This window comes from Rhinolophus hipposideros (assembly GCF_964194185.1).
Source record: "Rhinolophus hipposideros genome assembly, chromosome: 13".
Lineage (NCBI taxonomy): Eukaryota > Metazoa > Chordata > Mammalia > Chiroptera > Rhinolophidae > Rhinolophus > Rhinolophus hipposideros.
In genome coordinates, this window is record NC_138059.1 from 71,166,066 (window position 1) to 71,188,655 (window position 22,590).

At 45.4% G+C, this 22,590-nt stretch overlaps 1 protein-coding gene across 4 annotated transcripts in view; it reads right to left on the reverse strand.

Moving 5' to 3' along the window:
* Positions 1 to 2,761: 2,761 nt before the first annotated feature.
* The window catches only part of ZNF704 (zinc finger protein 704), a gene marked incomplete at its 5' end in the record, with an annotated part of 143,196 nt that continues 123,367 nt past the window's right edge, over positions 2,762 to 22,590 (reverse strand). Inside the window, 2 exons of one of the 4 annotated variants that reach the window (XM_081070923.1) lie at positions 2,762 to 2,936; positions 3,711 to 3,959. Of the gene's footprint in view, positions 2,937 to 3,710; positions 3,960 to 12,154; positions 13,379 to 15,429; positions 15,653 to 22,590 lie in introns of those variants that run through there. The other 3 variants (XM_081070922.1, XM_081070921.1, XM_081070924.1) reach the window with 3 other exon arrangements.

The window sequence follows — 22,590 nt, forward strand, 5'->3', positions numbered from 1 at the left end:
TGGGCGTGTGATGAGAGCAGTGCAGCCGCACATATCCTGACGTCGTGTAAAGTTTTGCTGCCATCACTTAGCAGTCGTAATAACTTCTGAAGAAAGGGCTCCTCGTTTTCATTTTGTTTTAGGTCCTGCAAGTTACATAGACAGTCTGCAGATACGTAGAAAGGGAGCTGGGGTTTCTGTTTTTATTTCCATGTCTTCTGGTGAAGAGATGAAGACAGGCTGTCTCTCCTTCTCCCCCTGCCTCTCTTCCCTTCTCTCTCTCCCCCTCTGCGACTCTGCTGCCTCTCCTCTTTCTGGTTAAGCAAAACCTGTGTGAGGTATTTCCTTGTCTATTAATTTTTTAAAAGGCCATACTTGTCTTATCACAAATATTAGTGTATACAAAATTAAAGTGAGTTTAGAGGCAGCATTTGCACCCTGGGTATGTTTCCTCTAGCAAAGAAAAGTGAGCAGGGGAAGGAACAGATAAAATATTTAGAAAAATTGAAGAAAGTGTGGTGGAGATATCAGTTGGGAGAGAATCTGGCATCACTGGCTCTAAGGGAAAAGCCTCAGGGAAGATGCCAGGGTGATAACTGTCAGCTGAGAGCGGGAGAGCATTATAATGGAGGTGATGGCAATAATGGCACTTGGTGAAACAAAAATTCAGATGGGGGAGGGTGGCTGGTGGCTGGAGGAGGGTCCATTGACTGGTCTCTCCCACGGTATTTGAATTCCCTCCAAATCATTTCTACTTTCCCTCTTGGATGTTAGAATCAAGCTTTTCAAACAGAAGGCTGTTTTACTAGGACATGTACTAATGCCTTTGTCATTTTCAATATGGACTGCAAGGAAGACAGGGGATGGTTAGCTGGAGAGGGTGAGTAACACTGAATTTGGAGCATGAAGCCGGGGTGCTAAGCTGGTGTGAGGCTGTAAGGGTGAACTGGGGAAACTGTCTGAGCTCAGCTGTGTTCTCACCTGGACCGCCCCTCCCGGGGATCCAGAGGGCCAGCTCCCAGGAGGGTGACCTCATTACCCTACTGCCACCCCCACCTCACCTGAGGGAGGCCTCCGAGCAACCATCATCACCACCCAGGGTTACACGGAGCTTTCCTGGCAGCAGGGCGCCAGGCAGGACATTAGAAAGGTAGGGAGAGTCGGGCCTGCTGTGAAAACCATAGGCTCTTTGAGATTTTAAATATATTTCCCTTCCTGACTTTGGATGAGTAGATGACAAAGTCATGGAACGGATGAGCCCGCAAATGCACCTGGAATCAGATGCAGGGTTTCTGCCCCAGGTGCACAAATGGTACTCTTGTACCACGTCTTGTTTCTCTCCCGGAGCCTGAGGTAATGGGATTAAGAATTGCTCTGTGGCGGTCTGGGCAAAGCACTTTGGACTCCGAAGGGGTAAAAAGTATACTGTCAACAGGAAGTCTGACCTGGCTGGACAAGCATCATTTTTAAAGCTTAGAAAAGTTGGCAGTGTGTGTGTGTGTGTGTGTGTGTGTGTGTGTGTGTGTGTTGTCCCGAGTTCTGTTAAACCAAGTGATGAATGACTTCCAGGAGGAGATGAGGCAGAGATCATCGAGAGGTCGCCAGTCTGTCCAGAGCAAGGACACCAATCCCATGGCCCTACTGCTTTCTTGCCACAGTGCCCTTACGTTGTAAAAGTTACTCCACTTGTGAGCGCTGCTTCAATGATACTACAACTCAGAACAGGGCTGCTCATAGAGGAGTTTTGAATGATTGTGCGTATCTGCACAGTTTTAGAAGTAACTTTTATGAAATAGTATACATTTACACATTCTGCTGGGCTGTTTGTGAAGTCAACTCACATCTGCCTTGGAAAATAGAATGTGTTTGTGTATTAAGGTAAAAATTTCCCGGCAAGGTAAATTTTAAAAAAATGTCAGGGAAATGATGACAATGTCAGCATTTTAGGAAAGACAGACGTAATTGAAATTATTGTTGGATTATGAATATTTGATTCAGAATCTATTTTTAGCAGGATTTACTGAATAGTCCACTAGAGGGCAGCATTTGATAAGAGTTTGGTAGAAATCTATTTTACCAGCATAATTTATAGATATCACAGAAGTTTAATTTGTTTTATTAACAACGATAGTAGTAGAAAGTACTTATCTTGCTTCCATCAGGACAACTGAAGGAAGCTGCATGCTTTGTTTCTACATGGGGTACATAGTTCTTAAAACAGCACATTCTAAGCTGGAAAGCATGTTTGTTTTATCATTTTCAAGATGAAAAAAGCAATAAAAAAAACCCCTAAGAACAGTTTAGGCAATACTTGACAAGGCCCAGATCAATCCCATTGGCTTGCTAAAAAGGAGTTGGTTGTTTTAACTCAATCTCCAACACACTATTTACCCTCCCTGGGAAACCGTCCAAATTTGGCTGCATTCCATATGCTAGAAAAAGCTCTGAGTCAGGGCCAAGTGTGGCTTTGCCAGGGGTGGTAGAACAGCATGAGGAGAGGTTGCAGGCTGGTATCCAGGGGCCAGCCACACCCGCGGGGCGGTAGTGTCGGGAGGTACGCTTGGTTCACGGACTTTAGTCAATAAATGTTGGTTTCTCTTCTATTTACTTGCTGTGTAGTTATTTTCTGACTTGTGGTATTGCTTAACTTCTATCTGTTGTATTTCCAATTTGAGAAGACTTAAAGAAATTCATGCACATGGCACACAAACAGTATAAGATGATGCATGATTAAAAACATCTTTCTGACCTCACATACCAGCCTCACTCTCCAGAGGTAATTAACCACCGGCAAGGATTTTATTTGTATCATTCAGAAAATTTCCATGCAGAAATGTGCCTACCCAGGGAAGTGTATGTATTAATACCATACAAATAGTTGCATACCACAAAGATGCCGATCTTTCTCTTGCTGGTTTTGGGTTGTTGCATTCAATGGCCGGAATGTCAATATGCGCCTGGAGAGATGGGAGAAGAAAGAAGGAAGAATTATTATCACACTGCGGAAATTGTTTCATTCATTTCACAAAACACGAACTGGAAAGAGGACGTTGGGTCATCTTGTCTAGTGCTTTCCTTAGTCCCGGGTCCTTGAAAATGACCGCAAACGCCTTGCATTATTCTGGTTTGTGGGTTGTCCCAGCTCCTTTCATTTGTCATTCAAGAGGGAGCTGTGCCTTTGAACTGGCAGGTGCTCGTGATCTCATTGTCACAACTGGATGCTCTGTGACGACAGGGCAGGAAGTGAGCTGCAGAGCCCACAGAGGACATTCACAGAGGTCCAGTGGTCCCTGCTATAGAGCACTGATGGGGTGATTGGACGGATGTCAGTTCTGTTAATCAAAACAGGGAACATGACATCTCCAGGGAGGAAGAGAGGTGAGAATTACGGGGGCCTTGTACATACTGAGTTTAGGGTGCCTCGGAGACCTCTCACTGGTGATTTCTGATAAGATTTTGGGTCAGAGGGGTCAGGAATGGGGATGTGTGAGTGACATGTTAACAAAGCATTTTCTCCTTCTTTGAGAAAAAAAGGCCTTGGGTTAACTTGCTAGTTCTGTTTGCCTGGAAACCTGACAGAAGTGAATGCTAGCTGTGTTACCAGGCAACACAGCTTATGGTTAAGACTGACCGGTGATTGGTGGGCTGTGCGTGCCCTGGGAAGACCATGAGTGAGTGTCACTGCCTGGTGAGAAGGCACTGCTTTGGGCTTCCCGGGTGGAGTGACGTACCTGGGCACTCCCCTCGCCCCCCCGAAGCTGTGGCTGTGGGACAGCAGAAATGGTTCTTGATGTGTGGGGCTTGTAAGGCAGGGAGGCTTCTGCACCCATCTGTGTATTCTCAGGCGCTCATCTCCGACCTGTGCCTCGGACCCCCAGTCTGCTGGGCGCGTAAAGGCTGACGTGCTGTTTTCTGCTCTGTACCCCCGTGAAGCCAGCCCCAGGGAGGTGTCTGGGTTCTGGAAGTTCTCCTAGCTGAGCCTAAGATGAGAAAGAGTAGCCAGGGCAGGAAGTAAATACTGGATGTTTTCAAGTTTATATTTGACTTCAGGTTTATACTGAAATTCTCAGATTTTTCTCTTTCTCCCAACCAATCACAGATCATGATTAGCAGCTGCTCTTACTGAGACATATTATTCGCCAGGAACCGTGCTGTGTGCTTTATGTGGATGATCTCATTGAACCCTCATAGCAGCCCTATGAGGTCATTACTAAAACTATCCCCAGTTTACAGATGATAAAACTAAGTGGGTGGAACCCGGACTCACAACCCAAAGTCTGACTCCTGAGGCTATCTTCTTAGTAACCACTCTGACATGTAGGGGAGAATATATTCTAGGCACTTATAGAATGGGCCACAGAAGGACAAAAGAATATCTTGTATATGTCTGTACGTAAGTTAATGTAAATTATTCTTTGAATGTTTCATATATGCAGTGGGTTTAGGACTGACCTAGTAAAAATGTCTAGTTCTCATTTACAAATCTGCTAAGTGAGAAATCACTTAGAGTCCCTTGTAAGACTTAAAACAAAAACCACAGGAAGCAAACAAACAAACGAAATAATCTGATATACAAATCAGAACCCGGGTGGACATTTTTCCTAAGCAGACATACAAATGGCCAACAGGTCCACGAAAAGGTGTTGGACATCACTAATCATCAGAGAAATGCAAATCAAAACCACAATGCGATATCACTTCACACCTGTCAGCCTGCCTGTCATCCAAACGACAAGAGACAACAGGTGTTGGTGAGGACATCGAGAAAAGGGAACCCTCGTGCACTGTTGGTGGGATTGCAAATTGGTGCAGCCACTATGGAAAACAGTATGGAGGTTTTCCAAAACATTTAAAATAGATCTACCTTATGATCCAACAATCCCACTTTTGAATATATATCCCAAGGATATAAAATCAGGATCATGAAGAGACATCTGCAACCCCATGTTTGTGCAGCAGGATTCATAATAGCCAAGACATGGAAACAACCTACGTGTCTGTTGATGGATGAATGGCTAGAGAAGATGTGGTACAAACAGTGGGATATTGGCCAGCCACGAGAAAGAAATTCTGCCTCTTGTGATAACATGGCAAATCTGCCGGGCATTATGCTAAGTGGGATAACTCAGACAGAGAAAGACAAAACTGTGTGATCTCACTTACATATGCAATGTTGAAAAAGGCAAACTCATAGAAATAGAGGAGAGAGAGCAGAATGGTGGTTACCAGGGGCCGGTAGGTAGGGGAAACGGGGAGGTAATACTGTATTCTATATTTGAAATTTGGTAAGAGAATAAGTCTTAAGCATTCTTACTATGAAAAGGAAAAAAAAAAACAAGAAGGTGAAAACACACCAAAGAACTACATTTCAGAATGAAATGCCCACTATGTTTCAGCTAAAGCTCAGGCTATAGGAGTTTTTAGTTTAACTTTACCTTGCCTATGCTAGTTTAGTCTTATTCTACCCTTGTGGAAATCTCAGATAATTTATTTCAAACTTTAATTATGCCTCGAAGAATTTTACAAATGTTGCTATGGGTGTAACTACAGTAGAGTGTTCTGCATATGAATATTGCATTTTATCAAGCACAGGGAAGTGCAAAAACATTTAATCTGTCTCATGTTTCTTAGCAGCCTTTGAAAATGCCAGAAAATCTTTATTTCTCTATTGTTTTCTACCCCAACCTGTAGTTTACGTGGGGAGAGATGGCTGGTCCCACTCTGGCCAGCCCCTGTGAGCTGGGCTGCCATGTGGCTTGGCTCTTCTGCTCCTGGCTCTTCCTCCCTCTCCCCCGAACCCTTGGACAGGGCTGCTGGGGGAGGTGACAGGGACATCTGAGCTTCTCCTTACTTTCCTGTCCCTAAACCTCTAAGATATCAGGCACACAAGGCTGTGTGCATCTGTAAGGAGTGGATACACTCTATCGTCCAGGTGGGAGACTGAGAGTGAGGCAGGGGCTAAAGGTAATCACACCAGACGTCAGGCACACACTGGGGGTCCCAGGCGAGCTGACGTGAAGGGTCACCTCAGTATGGGACTCGTTGACTGGAGGTTTATGGACAGCAGGAGGGAAACGCAGAGCAAGCAGCAACTTACCATTGGGCACTCCTCACTCATGCCTTCTCGTAAGTCCCCTGCGTCCCTGCCCTGGAGGTTGTCTGGTCCCCTTAGGCCTCTCTTGCTGCTTGGGGCTCAGGTTTGGGGAGGAGAGACTGACCTCTGCGCTGTCCGAGAGGGCACCCGACAGCCGCACGTGGCCATTAAATTTCAATTAAATAAAAAACTTCAGTTTCCCGGTCACATCAGCCACATTTCCTGTGCTCAGTAGCCACAGGCGGCTACTGGCTGCCGTACTGGACGCCATGATTGTCGCGCAGGGGACCCTGCTCGCTGCGCCATTTGTCATGTAGGGCGTCCGGCGGGGGCTCTGCTCCCGCTCCCCACATAAGAACGCAGGATATGGTGCGGCCAAAAAGGAACACCCACGGAGCCATAGATAGGGGAGTCATATCACTATATTCTCACCGGCAGCATCCGCCTCTCTGCCATCCGCTCTTGCTAGCCCTCATTCTCTTCTGCTGGTGTAGCCACAGCCGTTATATTAGTGGCCAATGGCTTATGGGTTACAGCTGACGGCCAACTAGCCACAGCTGATGGCCATCTGATCACAGTTGATGGCCATTTACTACCCGAGCCAGCACCTTTCTATGTGAGGCTGAGAGCCTGGAAACTGCTTTTAGGGGCTTTGTCCCCACAATAATGTAGACCGTTTTCATCACTTCCGAGGGGCTACTGGGCAGCACTGTCCTCTCCTCACATCTCCCTGCTCCTTCCCAGGTCACGTTCTTTATCTTCCCCGCCCTGCACACACACACACACACACACACACACAAAACACACGTACACGCAACACATACAGAGACACACACACACAGACATATACAGAGACACACACAGACACACACAAACACAGCCACACAGGCACACAGGCACTGCCTAACTGTCCAAATTCCATTTGTTTATTACGCAGAAGAATTGGCCATTCAGGTTTGCTCAAAGGGCCTCTTCTCTTTCCACTAAAAAGAAGTGTCAAAGCTCTCTGAGCTGTTTTCCTCCAAATGATGGACGACCCTCTCTCCTCGGAGGCAGAAGTGTCTAGTCAGTTCGGTATCTCCAAAGTTATGATGCCGAGTTTCAAATGTGGCATTTGGAGGCACTTTTATTACTTTTTCATCATATGGTGAATAAAGAAGTACAAGAAGTTCTATGTCAAAGCCTTTGTTTATTTGGCTATAAAAAGCAAGGGGAAGAAAATGAAAAAAGAATTACAGCTCAGCCTTAGGCACAACATCAACTTTTGAATAGGAAAGATTAGAGTCCGCCTGCACTGTGTTGAATAATCTCAGCAGATGGCTGTGCAGACAAATGAACTGAAGCAAAACAGGCCAGATTTATGGTTTCATTACAGTTGAAAATAACTTTTCTATTATTAAAAGTAACAATTGCACGTTAAGGTGTAGCGACTTACATAAATAACAGTTTTGGAGTGAGATCTGCTAGATAATAGTTATATTGCAGAAACTGGTGAGAGACGAGGTTATTCATTTTGTCTCGGCGACACCAAGGGTGTTTGTGTATCATCCAGTTTTTCAAAAGATCATCCGGTTGTGAAAGTTCTAGGGCTGAAGCCGCTGCTCTGAGACGTTTATCGCTGGACTTTTCTCAGAATATCATCTTCCTTCCATTGCTACTACCTCAGAAAAACTGAAAGGGGAGATTCTGCCCGCCATGTTTTTTCTTTTGTACCCCTGGGGGGCGTAACGTGGGGTGCTCTCAGCAGACGTGGCACGACTATGCCAGCCAGGGGTCAGAGCAGGCTCCTGGTCATCAACAGTGGATGATGGTTGCCAGATAGCAGGGGGGGTGGGGGGTAGGGTGAAAAAGGGGACGGGATCAGGAAGTACCAATTGACTGTTACAAAGTCACGGGAATGCAAATCGTAGGGAATATGGTCAATAGTATGGTGGGTACTAGACTGGGGGGGATCACTTCCTAAGATATATGAACGTCTAACCACTCTGCTATACACCTGAAACTGATATAATATTGAACATCAACTGTCATTGAAAAATTAAAAAAGAAAAAAAAATACTGGATGATGGGGTGCTAGGAATGGGAAGTCCAAAGACCAGCTGGAATGAAGCTGTCCTCAGCAGATGAAAGCACATGACCTTCCAGGACCAGATACTGTCCTCACCGTCCCATGACTGGCCATGGCCATGTAGCTAAAGAAAGAGGAGTGGGAACATAACGGGTTGACTAAGCTTATTCAGGAACAAAAGAGCCTTGAGAAGATCCTAAGTGTAACAACTAGTAGCTAATGAAGAGGCAGAGCTGGAAGTTGGCTGGGCCAATCACGAATGTGACTAAATGAGACTGGGACCATTCGCCGGATACTTGGGACGGAAAATACATTGAGCTTTTCCTATACCCAGATATTCTATACCGTAAAAAATAGTGTAAATAAAAGCTGAAAGAAAATACAAGGGAATATTTTCTGACTGAATCTAAGATGTGAAATTTTAAAGGAAAGCTTTGACAGATTGAATGACATAAGGATATTTAAAAATCTGCATTCAAAAAAAATGTCTCATGACTGAATCGAAAATGCACATGAATTGGGAAATTATAGCAAATGAGGCAGAAGTTTACATTCTAATAATACAAAGAACTCTGGCTAATACATGAAAACAGGTTAATATCTCAAAAGATAAATGGGCAAAGGATGTGGATTGACATCTTGTAACTCGAAGTTATAAATGGTCAACATAGAAAAATGCTTAATATCGTTAGCTAGTGTTCAGGAAATATAAACTGAAACAAGAATGCCTTTTAATATCTATCAATTTAGGGAAGATTACAAAAATAACACTACCTTTGGGTGAGACACTCATTCACTTTGCAGTTGAGAGAGTAAGTTAAGACCAATCATTTGAAAAGGAATTTGGGAATCTGCAGACAGAATTTAAAAGGGATTAAAATAGGAACAACCAATGTTTTCCAGATAGGGACTATTTCAGGAAATCAGTGTATATCTACATGCTGTACTATTACATGGCCATGAAAATGAAGGCATTTCAAAATATTTAATGATATGCAAAAATGCATATGCTATATGTTAAGTGGTTAAACGCAACAGGCTAAATTATATATACAGTGTGATCGCAGCTGTGCAAATAAATATGCACGGAAAGAGTATGAAAACAATGCCTCATGGACCCATGCTTCTTTTGGAGTGTTGTAATGATCAGTGATTTTATTTTGCTTTCTACTTTTCTGTACTTCTGTATAGTGCAGAAGAATTCTAAGTTGGAAAAATTCAAAAATTAATCTGTTAGAAATAAATATATACTTTTAACTTTACTGCAACTTAACTAGTGGCTCCTGCTAATGGTTCAGCAGGGCTAGTGCATTTGTGTTAAGCTATTTAAATGACCCAGCTGATGACTCAGGTAACACTTTTATGGCCCACATATGTCAGGGGCCATACTAAGCATTTTACACATATCGTTTAGAATTCACAATACTCATATGAGGTGGTCATCTTAGTATCCACATTTTACGGAGCACGAAATTGAGGCACAGAGAGGTTAATTAATCACCCGAGGTCACAGAGCTAGGGAATGGTGGATTTGAACTCAGGTAGTATTGCTACAGTGGTCCTATTATGTGATTAGATTTAAGAGAATAAACAACCTTGTCTTTCAGAAAACAAGCAAATAATAAAACCTTATGAAAGCAAACTAGCATCAAACAACAGTAATAGATGTAAAATGACATTCATGGGTCATGCCTCTTATTTATGAAAGAAGAGACGAATTTGATAATCTTTACTATCTCCCTGGATGTAAATTCTATGATTATATTTATTAGCAAGAAAAACCGACTTTTGTATACTGTACAAAGAATGCCAAGTATTTCCTCCACCCATCACTTCCTTCCTAACCTCACACCTTTTTATTAGAGACCCTCCCCCGTGACCCCTGATACAGCCACTTCGTGCAGCCCAGTTGATGGAGCCGGAGAGGTTATCTGGCCCAAGCCAGGCCAGTTATTCCTGAGTTTGGAATCAGTGTCCAAGATTCTAGCCCACCCTTGTCCACGTGTGCTGTAATTTCAGTGTGGGCCTCTGGTGGCCATTTTCACCATGTGTTAGAGAAGCAAAGATGGCAGCTTTGCAGAGTGAGAAGAAAAACGTCTCCCAGAGAAGAGGGGTCTGACCCTGTACTCCCACGGAGATCAGTGAGGGAATGCCCTGGACAGGTGGGGTGTGTGGTTGTCTTGTTTCCCACTGGCTTTCTTGATCTTGGTTCTGGGACTCCCCAAGGCCTGGTAACATTATCTGACCTCGGATCCCACCAGACACCCTGTGTCCTTTCAGTAACCCCCCACGTGTTTGCTTTACCTAGTTTGAGTGGGAGTATGACCTGCTACCAAGCACCTGAGACATATGCGTGCAGCTGGTTCCCAGCACGGATGACAGTCCCTACACACGGAGCTGTTGTGGCAATGAGATGCGTGCACCCCTGAAAGCATCCAGCACACCGCTGAGCACAGAGGAGCAGAGTGTGTCTTACCTTTATCCCACTGCATCTCGGGGAAGGTCAAAGGGTTCAGTGTCCCCTGTGCTGAGTACAAGGCGATCACGAGGATCAGTGGTGGGCTCTGGGCTGGCACGGGATGGCAAGGAAGAGAGCTTGGGTGTCAGTGGCGTAAGTCCCCAGTTCTCAAATAGGCTGAACTACAAACTGTCTCCACTGCTCAGTGTACTACGTAACTGATGGAATAAAGATGGTCAGGAGTGACCAAGGGAACAGCCAGATGTGCTGTGGAAGCTATTTACTAAGGCAGGAAGGACATTCCTTTTATTATTATTTATTTATTTTTAAAGGTTTTATTGGGGAAGGGGAACAGGACTTTATTGGGGAATAGTGTGTATTTCCAGGACTTTTTATTGGGGAACAGTGTGTTTTTCCCAGGACCCATCAACTCCAAGTCAAGTTGGTGTCCTTTTAATCTTAGTTGTGGAGGGCGCAGCTCAGCTCCAAGTCCAGTTACCATTGTTAGTTGCAGGGGGCGCAGCCCACCATCCCTTGCGGGAGTCGAACCGGCAAGCTTGTGGTTAAGAGCTCGTGTTCTAACCGACTGAGCCATCCGGCTGCCTGGGAGCTCAGAGGCAGCTCAGCTGCAGCTTGTTGTCTTCATTCTACTTGCAGAGGGCGGAGCTCGCTGGCCCATGTGGGAATCGAACTGACAGCCCTGTTGCCCAGAGCTCACGCTCTAACCAACTGAGCTAGCCGTCCGCCCAGGACATTCCTTTTAGAAGGAATCTTCTTAAGACATTGAAGAGAGAAAGTTCTGTTATTTGAAGGCATTCACCCTGGACATCTGAGGATTCCAGGATATGAGTATTTTGGCTTCCCTTGTGGAATACTTCTCTGTGCATGGTGATGTGGTATTTCGGGTAATTCTCAAAAGAGCACCACAACGTGGGAACATCTCTAAACCAGGCAACAGGCCACGTCCAGGCTGATTGGACTAGGACTAGATAAAGGACTGTCCAAGCCCGGCTAATTCATTTTTCTCTCTGTCATTATCATGCCCATGATCAGGACGAGACTTACAAAGGTGAAATCCCTTGTCCAGTCATCTACCTTGCAAGAGACTGACTTGGGTTTGTGCCCAAGTCCATTCTACTGCAAAGCCGCTACCTTGCTGCACAGAAACATATGCTTGGCTTCTGTAGGTGAATGTGTCAAGTTCTAGTGGGCACAGCTTTGGCCTAGGGGAGGCTCTCTGGGCTGGTGTGGCTCCAGAGCGGACACTACCTTTGCTCTACATGTCTGGGACAACGGAACCAGCAGCCCAGGTGCGAGCAGAATTTGCCAGGGGATGGGTTTGAGTTGTCACCATCGGGGCTGGACTCTAGAAGAGAGGTGCGCCTTCCACATGTTTCGAAAAATAGGCTTGAACAGTTGACACGGCAAAGAGGTCCTTTTGGTTGTAAATGATTTTTCACAGCTGTACTAGGTAAAACCTCCAAGCCTCTAACCCCCAGTGAGCCTCTCTTGGGTGTAAGTTAGTTATCCTTTGCTTAAATAAAGAGCCCCCAAATAGAAGCAGATACACAAAAACTTTTATTAAGTGGAAGTTAGACCTCATGGTAATCAACCAGTTACAAGTGCATTTCAGCTCGTGTGTGGACACTGTAGCAGTCAGAATGGTCTTCCCGACAGTCCCGTGTGCTGGCTCTGGGCAGGTCTGGCCCGAGCGAGAGCCACACACGCAGTCTGTACAGGCGACGAGGATGTAGACAGGCCACCCCAGGGTCATTGTCACAGCTAAGCATTACAGAACACGGAAGTCCAAAGACCAGAAGACTATAACTAACGTGATTCTTACCATACACCTCGACTTCTATGAATACGTCCACAGGACCAGTGTGGCAGATCCTTGCCACTGGGGACAGTCCCCTTCCGGTATTTTGCACAGAAATGGGCCGCAGAACCTGTAAACACTCAGCGGTCCTCCTGGTGGACCGTAGGGAGATGCTGCTGTCCCCTCGGGAAAGTGCAGTTTCGTTTAACTGGTGTGAACGTTTTATGTTGTAAATCTTCAATCTGAAATTTTTCTTCGATTTCAATTAGCACCAGTTTATTTTTAACATTTTTTTTTCCTGGTGTTACGTATTTAGGAAACATGAATGTTTTCAACCAGCACACGAAGTCCCAAACAATGGAAAGCAAAAAACATTCAAAAAGTTGTTTTAGAGAATAGCATTTAGAAAAACAACATCATTGAAACATTCGACAAATCTATGTACAATGTGCCGGCAGCTGACAAGAGGATGGCTGAGGGACAGTCACAGAAAAGTTTATGACCCTGAACCTCCACAGGCTGTATTTACAGTTGGCTAGGCATGTAGAAATGCAGTATCAGAACATCTGAATTTGGCTAAAAATCATACAAAAAGACACATCCCCACCCCGACCTCGGTAACTTCTAACTAGGTAGCAGACATATCCAGGATAACCAACGAGCACCAGCTTGAGAAGTGCGTTCTCCCTTATTTTACATACAAACAGTTGAGAAGCTTTCTCAGGAGACACAGGAGAGAACTGGAATGGGAGACAAATTATTTCCACATTGTCAGATGAAGGAAAGAACTTTTTTTTCCCCTCATACTGAGTAACGTAGCAAAACCCTGATTAAGGAGCAAAGATAAATTGTCAATGGAAAAGGTTTCATGAAAATACAAAATCGACAAGAGGGGAGAAGAAATGTGTGCATATTCTAGATGGACTTCCCCGGAATATAAGTGACCATCTCCAGGTAATTCTGAAAAAAAAAAGAGCAATGATTTGCTTTGCTGGACAATGTTTTTATATTCTATTCTTTGAAATTATATGACCTCTGAAGAAATTTTTTTCCTTAAGTGGAGAATTAAACACACCAGATACAACCTATGCTGTATTTATCCAATGCAATACTCCTTAACTATGCAGTTTTGTTTGCTTGTTAATCCAATGTTATTAGAACACAGACCTCAGAAGAACGGGGCACATCTTGTTACAGCCAACATGTCCCTCTTCTGTTTAAGAAGTAAAATAGAAACCATCTCCCATTTATTCACCATAATGGCTGGATTTGTTTAGAGCCTGAAGTTTTAATGCCTTGTCTTTAAAAATATCAGGTAGAAGAATACAGACGCGAGCCCCACATCCCCATAATGATATGTGTTCAAGTTTACTTTGAATAATTTGTGGTTATGATAAGTCTCTATGAGAAGAATTGACTTGGATTCCACACAAAATAAACATTACTCTTTGCAAATGCATAGTTTGTACTTTATACATTCATTCACTAATATTAACTAACGACTTCTGTAAGCCGCACTTAACCTCCAAATGGTGGTAAGATTGTATTTCAAAAGATCTCTAAAAATTGGATAGCACTGCTGTATCGCTTTTGAATTCGTGCCCAATTATAGGTTAACGCCTGTCATTTGACCTCTGGCAAGCAACCGGAAGGATCAACCACTTTCTCTTCAGTCTGTCTGTCTCCTTCGTTTAGCAGGCACTAAAAAGCAATGCTTTCTACGGACAGCATTGCCACCAACTACCCCGTTTTACATGTTTTATAATTTCCTCTTAATATTTTAGATTTGGTGTAGAAAACAATTTGAAAGATGGCTTAATTTTTCAAAGTAGACTTTTTATTTTAATTTATTTTTTTAAGCCTTATCACGGCCTAAGGGCAACAGAGGTTTTCTGACAACTGTTGCTCCTCTCACTCCCCAGCCCCCTCTTTCGAAGAAGACGGTAGACACAAACCCTTTGGGACCTAGCAGTTTTTTTCTTATCCTGAGTTCTAAGTATATAGATTTTGATACACGAAACGCTTTGGGAACTACACTAGTGTCTGGTTATTCCAGAGAGCACATGTTTAAATGGCCGACCATCGTCCAACCATTAATTACAAAAATAGGAATTTTAGGGTGTGTTGTAGGAAAATATTGATAAATGGCATAATTATTATTATTATTATTATTATTATTATTTTTACATATATGATCCACATTCCTGGGTTGTTTTATACCCAGGGCATTTTCAGTTATTGAAGTCACAGAACAAGTATATTTGGGGGTATTGAGCTTTTCCCTAAAAATCCAACTCCATTCTAAGCTTCCTACCAGCGGTCACAGAGGTTCCCCAGTCAGGAGACTTTGGAAGAAGGGGCTTTGCTGTCATCACAGGGCATGGTCAAGGCTTTGTCATCTGCAAGTGACGCATCCTTATTTTGGGGTGACATCAGGGCACTTTACGATTAAGCTACACTGTTGATCACGGGGGGTGGGGGAGGTAATTCCACCCCTGGCAGCAGCCGCTGGCCTGAGTTCCACCTCTTTCCTCTCTGTCCCACCATCTGTGCCCGAAACATGCGTGGGAATCTCCACCGGGGTGAGGAACAAGGGTGTCACAAGGTGAGCATACTGGAGCTGTGGCTTTTTCGTCCCATAGACGTAAAATTAAAGCAACGGTGGGGAGCCACTTCCTTTCTCATAAAAAGGCCAGTTCAGTTTTCAGGCTGTGTAATGTGGGCAGAGGCCAAGCCGAGAGTAAGGAAAGGTGACCCACCCTCCCTCTGTCTCCGGCTGTCAGGTCTGGTCCACAGGCTAGGGGCTGGGGAAAGGGCGCTCTGAGTCAGGCTGCCAGGACAGGAGATCTGCCTGTCATTCTTCCTCAGTGAGTCTGACCCAGTCTCGTGCTGAGTGTGACCGGCCCTGCTCTGAGTGGTCACCCAGAACTGCTCAGACAGATGGGAATTCTTCCTCAGCAGAAGGGGTGGCCTCACTGACGGAGCCCAACTCACCAAGCACAGTGACATTTATCCCTTTGGACTTTATTTAAGAGCAAGAAACGAGGAGCCCAGAAGCAAAATATTTCATCTGGGGCTTTGGGCAGGGAACATACATAATGACAGCGTGGCCGCTGGTGTGGGCAGGTGAGAGCAGACGGGAGACGAATGTGTCACCGGCAAATGCGAGGTGGCTGCCAGATGGGAACTGTCCTCTCCCTCTCAAAGCTCAGCGTTTCCAGAGTGCTGGTTTTCCTTTTCAGCCAACGGTGCGGAGAGAATTCAGAAGAAAATAGATGAGCAACTTTTTTTATTTTTAAAGAACATGTCATTCTTTAAAGGTGGCTCTCTTGCCTTTTCCGGGAGTTGCTGCTTTCTACTCTGGTTAATTTTCTGAATTAAGATTTAGGGAACTGTCCCCTCAGTGAATGTAATACATGAGTCCCCCGCTTTCAAAAGTTTGCATTTGGTCACTGGGCTTTTACGAAAGCCCGATGTCCGCAACCTGTTTTCGCTAAGTGAAAAATCCGAAGACGATTGTCGCTTTTAGAAAAAAGCCATTACCTAGGAATGTAGGTCTTCGCTTCACCATTTCTTTTTACAAAGGGTTTCATCAGAATGCTCTACTTTCGAATAGCGGGGGAAAGCTGCCATTCATTAGACTTGAGAATTAATTTTTAACATTTCATAACATAGATAAAGGGAATCTTTTGTTTGGGAGGTCGCAGTTCATTACATGGATGGTGCCCAATAGGAAAGAACATTTTTCTTTTCTTTCTTTTTCTTTTTTTAAAAAACAAGGACCACCGTTGAAGCACTGAGTTCACAATCCCCACCTGCTTTCCACATCCAGCTTCTCCCCTTAGGGAACAGAGCCGTTCTTGTTCCCTTCAGCCTGGGCACTTCTGAGTTCTGCCACTGTCATGGCATTGGGGCCAACCACTGCCACACTAGCTTCTTTTCCAGCAGAAGGGAAAAGGGCTCCCATTTTCTCCTCCATCACTGGACTGTTACTTTAGAATCTACATAAATGTCATTTATGAAACAGCCTCCTAATGAAGGAGGTGGCAGGCCACACTGGTTTAGGTCCCTGCCAGCTCCCTGAGTGGCTTCCCGGGGAACTCAAGGTGTGACACCTGGTAAACTGTGGGGAAGCGTGAGATGAAACCCCTCCACGTGGTAGACCACCCGTGTGTCGCTCACAGTGATAGAAATCGCAGGCATCGCCAGTGTGGCTTGAAGTGCAGTCGGGTTTAAACACGACTGCACCACATTCCCAGGTGTTTCCTACTTGAAGTTGACAGCCCTTTCCGATTTGATCATTACAATTTGGAAATTTGAGCTGTTAACATTTTCTGGCCTCAATTTAAGTTTACATGGGTAACAAACATTGAATGTTAGCAGCAAAATAACTTTCCCCAAGGAGTTGAAATTGTTCCTCGCGTTAACTACGAAACTCCTATGGTAACCACTGAGATGCTTGGAACTTAGGGAGCGCGGTGACGCCGCCCTAAAGGTTATACTTGGGGGTGATCACGTTTGCATTTGACAAGGTGAACGAATGGGCTTTTTACTTCTGTGCTGAAAAACAGACTGAAAAGATGAGTTAAGAAAAAGATGATGGGTGGCTGGGTCATCTCGGGTCTGGCATTGTTTACAAGACTAAGGTCCGAGCTGTAATAAGCCCCTTTCCTTCCTCCTCCTTGCGGGAAGTCATGACTCCCAAGTTCAAGACCACTCCAGGTTGGCCTTGGAGGGGGGTAATGGTGACCCTAAATATTCCTGTGCTACACTCTGTTCTTAGGAAGCTCAGATGACACCATGGATCCAGAAGAGACCCATTTATTACACAGGTGAGGTTGGCAACAATCCCCACACCCTCAGGACGCTGCTGTAAGATACCCCTAAATCCATGAACATGAAGGAAGCCACGGCTCACTCTTTCCACGACACACTTATTCCCATTTTGTCTCTGTCCTCTGACAGAGAGGCTAAGGTTTTCTGGGTGGAGAAACTCCCTTCAGAGGTCTCTAAAACACCTAAGTCCCTACCAGTTCTGAAGCAAGGATTTTGCCATAGAGAAGGTAAAGGGACAGAAGTCTTCCCTGGAGCATAAAGTCACGAGACAGGCTGGCCAGGAAGTGTGGAGGGGCTGGCCCAGGGCCTGGGCACGAGGAGACAGCATGTGGGATCTTCGCTGCAGGGCACAGGGCGGCCCTTTGCCAGTCCCTCGTCACAGTGGTCACGGCAGTGACAACAGGAAGTTATCCAATGCTACGGCCTGGGCACGCCATAGGGAGGCAGAGTGAGAGCAGGGAGTCCTTCCATGTATTTGGATCAGACGCAAGGCAGAAGGATAGCCTATTTCTGCATTCAAGTCTTCCATGAGAATAAGTTCTTGGGTGAACTCACCTCTTTCCCTTCCTTGATTTTTAGTTGCCCAGACTGTGCCAAGATGTGAGTTTGTGGGGCTGATGGCAGAACTTGACCTGATGGCTATTGCATGTGACATCTGCTCTCCCCGACGGCTGGAGCTGGCGGCCAAAGGCTGCCTCTGCCCACATACAAGTTGCCTTTGGTCAACGCAGAGCTGGCCAAGAATTTGAGTCAGTTGCCAAACTTAAATGTCAGGTAACATCACATTCGATAACACCAAGTCAGAAACCTCGCTGCCCTGGGCCTGACTTGCTGGTTCTGATTGTCTAAAAGGTGGGTCCCCCTTCAAAGGGGACGTGTGTTCTCTGGTCCGCCATAATCTCCACCATTCTCTGGGGTCCGTTTGTTGCCTGATCCTGAATCACTCATGGACAGAAGCTGCCCAGCCTTTCTAAGGCATCTGCTGTATACACACCGTTAGGAAGCTTCTCCTTAGAGAGGAGGAGAGACTCACGTGGTTCAACACCACACAGCAATAAACGCTTCTTGGGACCTTTGATGCCAGCAGTGCACATATAGAGACTTGCAGACGGCCTCATCTCAGCCACCAGGAGAGGCTGTCCACACTGTTCCCTAACTCACGCTTCCATTCCGCACGTGCGCAGCTCCTAAAGCTCACGTGAAAGCGAGGTCTCAGCGACCCTCTGACCCCCTCCTAGGACTTGCCCAGGGGGTGTCCGGCCATTTTATCCCAGTTTTCCTCTTGATGTTACCTGCAGACTTGGCTAATTAGTCTAGCTTTTGAATGACTAAATCTTAGAAAGAAAAAATGCTTGCCTGCTTTAACAGTGAGTGGGCTAGAAAAAACTGTATAACATTAGGACCAGTTTGGCAAAGCTCAGAATTATTGGTGCAGTTAATAAGCTCTCCACGGTTCCTTCCTCGTTCCCAGCTCTTGGGAATACAGTGACTTTCTGATCTCAACCTGGCGTGTCTGTGAATTCTTCACGTGAAGAATCAAGCATTTGTTCTGGTAAGAAAATTCAAGTTATTTAATTAATGCTGAGGACAAAATTATTTGAAACACCACTGATTACCTAAGAATCCTATCTTTGGGCTTACATTCCATGATTTGAGAAATTTCCACCAAATGATACTTGCTAGTTAAATGCAGGTTTGTGGTTCTGGTAGGTTGGGCGGTAAGCTTGTCTTTGTGAAGGAATCTTTTTACACTAAAGAAATTTACAAGAATATTTCTCCCATTGCTTATATGCATGTCTATTAACATTTTAAATATTTAAGATACAAAGGATGACTCTTAAAATGTCTTTTTCCCACAAGACTTTGAAAACACACTGCTGTTGCCATCTCGATTCTCTTGTACTAATCTTTTCATCTAACCTGCATTTCTACCCTGCAGAGGGTTAATTGAAAAGATATGCATCAAAACACTTGCTTAAAAGAGGCATAGCCCTTTGTTTGGAGAGCAGGAATTACTTATAATATTAACACTTCCTGTCTGGTAAAATACTGTATTTTAAAAAATAAGCTACAATGTATAAAACCAAGGTCATTTCCCACAAAATGTTCATGTTCATCGTGATTACAAAAACACGGCATCTTGTAAAATATTTCCAGTTCTGTTAACTTGAGAAGTTCAGTACTAATGCTTATTATAAAAGTGTCATGTCTCTTAGAATTGTAGAAGCCTAAGCAGTATATTTCTTGTCTTATTTGGAAAATTAAGTTATAACTGTTACTGTATTTCAGATTACATTTTGACACAACACATTACCATGGCGATCCTCAGACCCACAAGAAAAGTTATAAAACATGAGAGATTGTCTTCAAAAAAAAAAAAAAAAAAAAGAGGAACTATTTACAAAACAGGACCAGAAGTAAAATTCCCATTTTGATTGCTGGTCCTGTGATAGACACACCTTTTAAAGCATGTTGACCATCGGGCACGGGCTTTTTCAAAGCCAGTCACACGAAGCAAACCAGTCGGTCTTAAATAAATTTTATCCTTTCTTGCTGGATTGGTGTGCGCTATTGACTGATACAACTGGTACCTAAAAGTGCTAATCTTATTTTACTGACTTCTGGTTTGATTAGTTACAATGCCAAAAGACACAAGGAAACAATTCCCAGAACCCCACAGGTAGGAGGAGAAGGGCAGTGTATGTGCCGCTGGCTGGTCGGGTTGTTTTCTTAGAGACCCGAAATGCCCAGGTGACCCTGTGCCCTGCACATTCGCCAGTGATCCACATTCCCTTCCGTCTTCATGCACCCTGCTCTGCTCCCACCCATGTGTGTGCACAGATCCTTTCCTGCGTTCATACAGGCCATGCTACCGTGGACGTGGTCGAGAGAGTTCTGCAGGGCCCAGAGACAAAGCAGCACCTTCTCCACAAAGGTCCATAGGAGTATGCTCCCTCAATGCTGTGACCGTAACACACAGCCCTGGGGCCTTTCGCCGTGTAGCTAATGACGTCATCCCACCGGTGATTAGAAAAGGGAATGCCAAGGCTTCGTGGTCACAGGTACATTCAGAAGGACCCTCACACAAGTCTGTGCCCACTTGCCAGGGACTCAGCCTCTGGTCCAGATGTCGGCCTTCAGCGTAGGTCGGCCCCCCATAGACGGCTCTTCTGTGCAGAGTGGCCGCCCACACCTCGACACGTCTGCATGGCCCAGTTCACGTCAATGTTACCATGTTCATTAAAAAAAACAACTTTAGAGATAATAAAAGTCTTCCTAGTCTTAAGAGCCTCCAGTTCCATTTGCCACATGATTTTCCCTGAGGAAATGAATATTGTTTATAGGATTTTGCTACTATTCTCAAGGTATTCTCTCCTGTGTGTACGAGTGTCGCCTCTTTTCTCTAAACATTCTCAAGTGCACACTGTGCTTTCATTTCCCAGTGATGCCTCATGATGGAAGAAGTGGATTCAGACCGCTGGCTGATTCAGAACCCAGGGCAGCTTTCAAAGGTGTGGACACCTGGCCCCTTCAGCACACTGCGTTCTTGCTGCAGGCAGCCGCCCCCAGGGACAATGCCAACTCCCTGGAGGTGCCGGAACAGCCACCAGGGTGATCAGTACTAGGACGAGTGGGAGCCAGGTGCCCCCCCTCTTGTATTTCCTCAGGGTCCCTCACCCTCTTGCTACTTTCTGCACGTTGTCACGCTGCTTCCCACAAATTGGGCAGGGCTGAGGCTACAGTCCGATGACCTCTCTGTGCATCACTGTGAAACGTCTTCTTGGAGAGAGAGGAGAACTCTTTTCTGAAGGAAGGGGCCTCAGGGAGAGAAAAGTCAAGGCGACGACGTGCTTGTGTAGAAATACTTTGGGACCAGAATCCGTGGCAGTGCCACTGTGTGCACAGAAAGGTCTCTGAGGGTCCCCACGACGGAAGGGGCCGCAGTTCAGCAGCCTGCGCGTGCCATGCCAGGGGGTGTTGCTTCCCAACCAGCTCCCTCCTCCCTCTGCCGAGTGAAGACAGAAAAGAACGTGGTACCACAGAGAGGGCGTAAATGAAAGTCGGGCTTCATTTGGCACTTCGTTTAGTTCCAAAGTATAACAAAATAGCTGTACATTTTGTTTTTTTTTAATTTTAGCTTCTACAATCAGTGTTGTATATTGCAATTCATAGCGTTCTGGAGGCCTGCTAGAAATTTAACCCCTTTTCTTCGAGGCCAGCCAGGCGAAGCTTGGTAGTTCCCTAATTATCACCCACCTTGGTACAGGGAGTGGGTGCCTGCGTGTGCATGGAGGGACTGAGTGTCCGTGTACATCGGGAAGCCAGAGAAGAGGGTGCACCAGGCCCTGGGCTGGCCGGCAGAAAGGGGCGCCCACGTGGGTGGGGGACATGGACTAGTGTGTGTAAAGAAGGCTTTGGAAAGGGAGTCTCAGGGCAGTTGCACTCAGCTCTCCCTTCTGCTTGTACCTGCGCCTCGGCTAAAATCCAGGTAAGGGCTGGGCTGGGCTCCGCCAGGCCCGACCTCAGAACCCATGTCCTGTGTCTCTCAGGGAGAGAGTAAAGGTCTCCCCGTCCTGTACCCGAGAGTTCTGTGGTGTGGGGGGTGGATTTGGCCCCTCATCACGTTATATACTTTTGATTAGCAACTTAGTGCAAGGATCAAGAGCCAGAGAGCCTCACCGAAGACAAACCCTCTCCTGTGTTGAAGGACACAGTGAGCCCGCTGAAATGGCCGACCAGCCCTGGCCTTACCACGGCGCCTGGGCATTTCACCCACAGCAGCGGGGGCCTGCAGGTGAAGCGACAGGTCAGCAGAGAGCAGGAAAGACATGCTGGGGGTTCAGGGTACAGGATATTCCTGCACTTATAAAAGGGCCTCTCCTGGCTGACCTTGGAAGTACTAAGCAGACATCAGACAGAGCAGGTGCTGGGGTGAGGGCTGAGGGAACCTCCGGATGTGAAACTAAGTGGAGCTCTTCTTCCGCTCTCTTGAAATAAGTGTTTTTACAGAAAAAAATAAATGCAGGAGAAACATAGGATCTCTTCCCAGGAATAATGTTTGAAAAGTCATATGAGAGTTTAAAAAACAAAATTGCCAAAATATGTGAACGTAGATTGTGGACGTTACACTGCAGAGCCTCCTTTATATAAAAAAAGGGTATCTATCATTACTAGATGACTTCTCAATACTTTTTAAAAAGAAGTGTATGTACAATCTCTAGACGTATATTAAACTTTCCTTTGTGCAACTTGATTTAACATTCCTATGGCTGCTCGCAGGCTCCCCATCCCACACACGGCCTCCTAGAGGGCGCTTGTACCTCTTTGCATAGGTA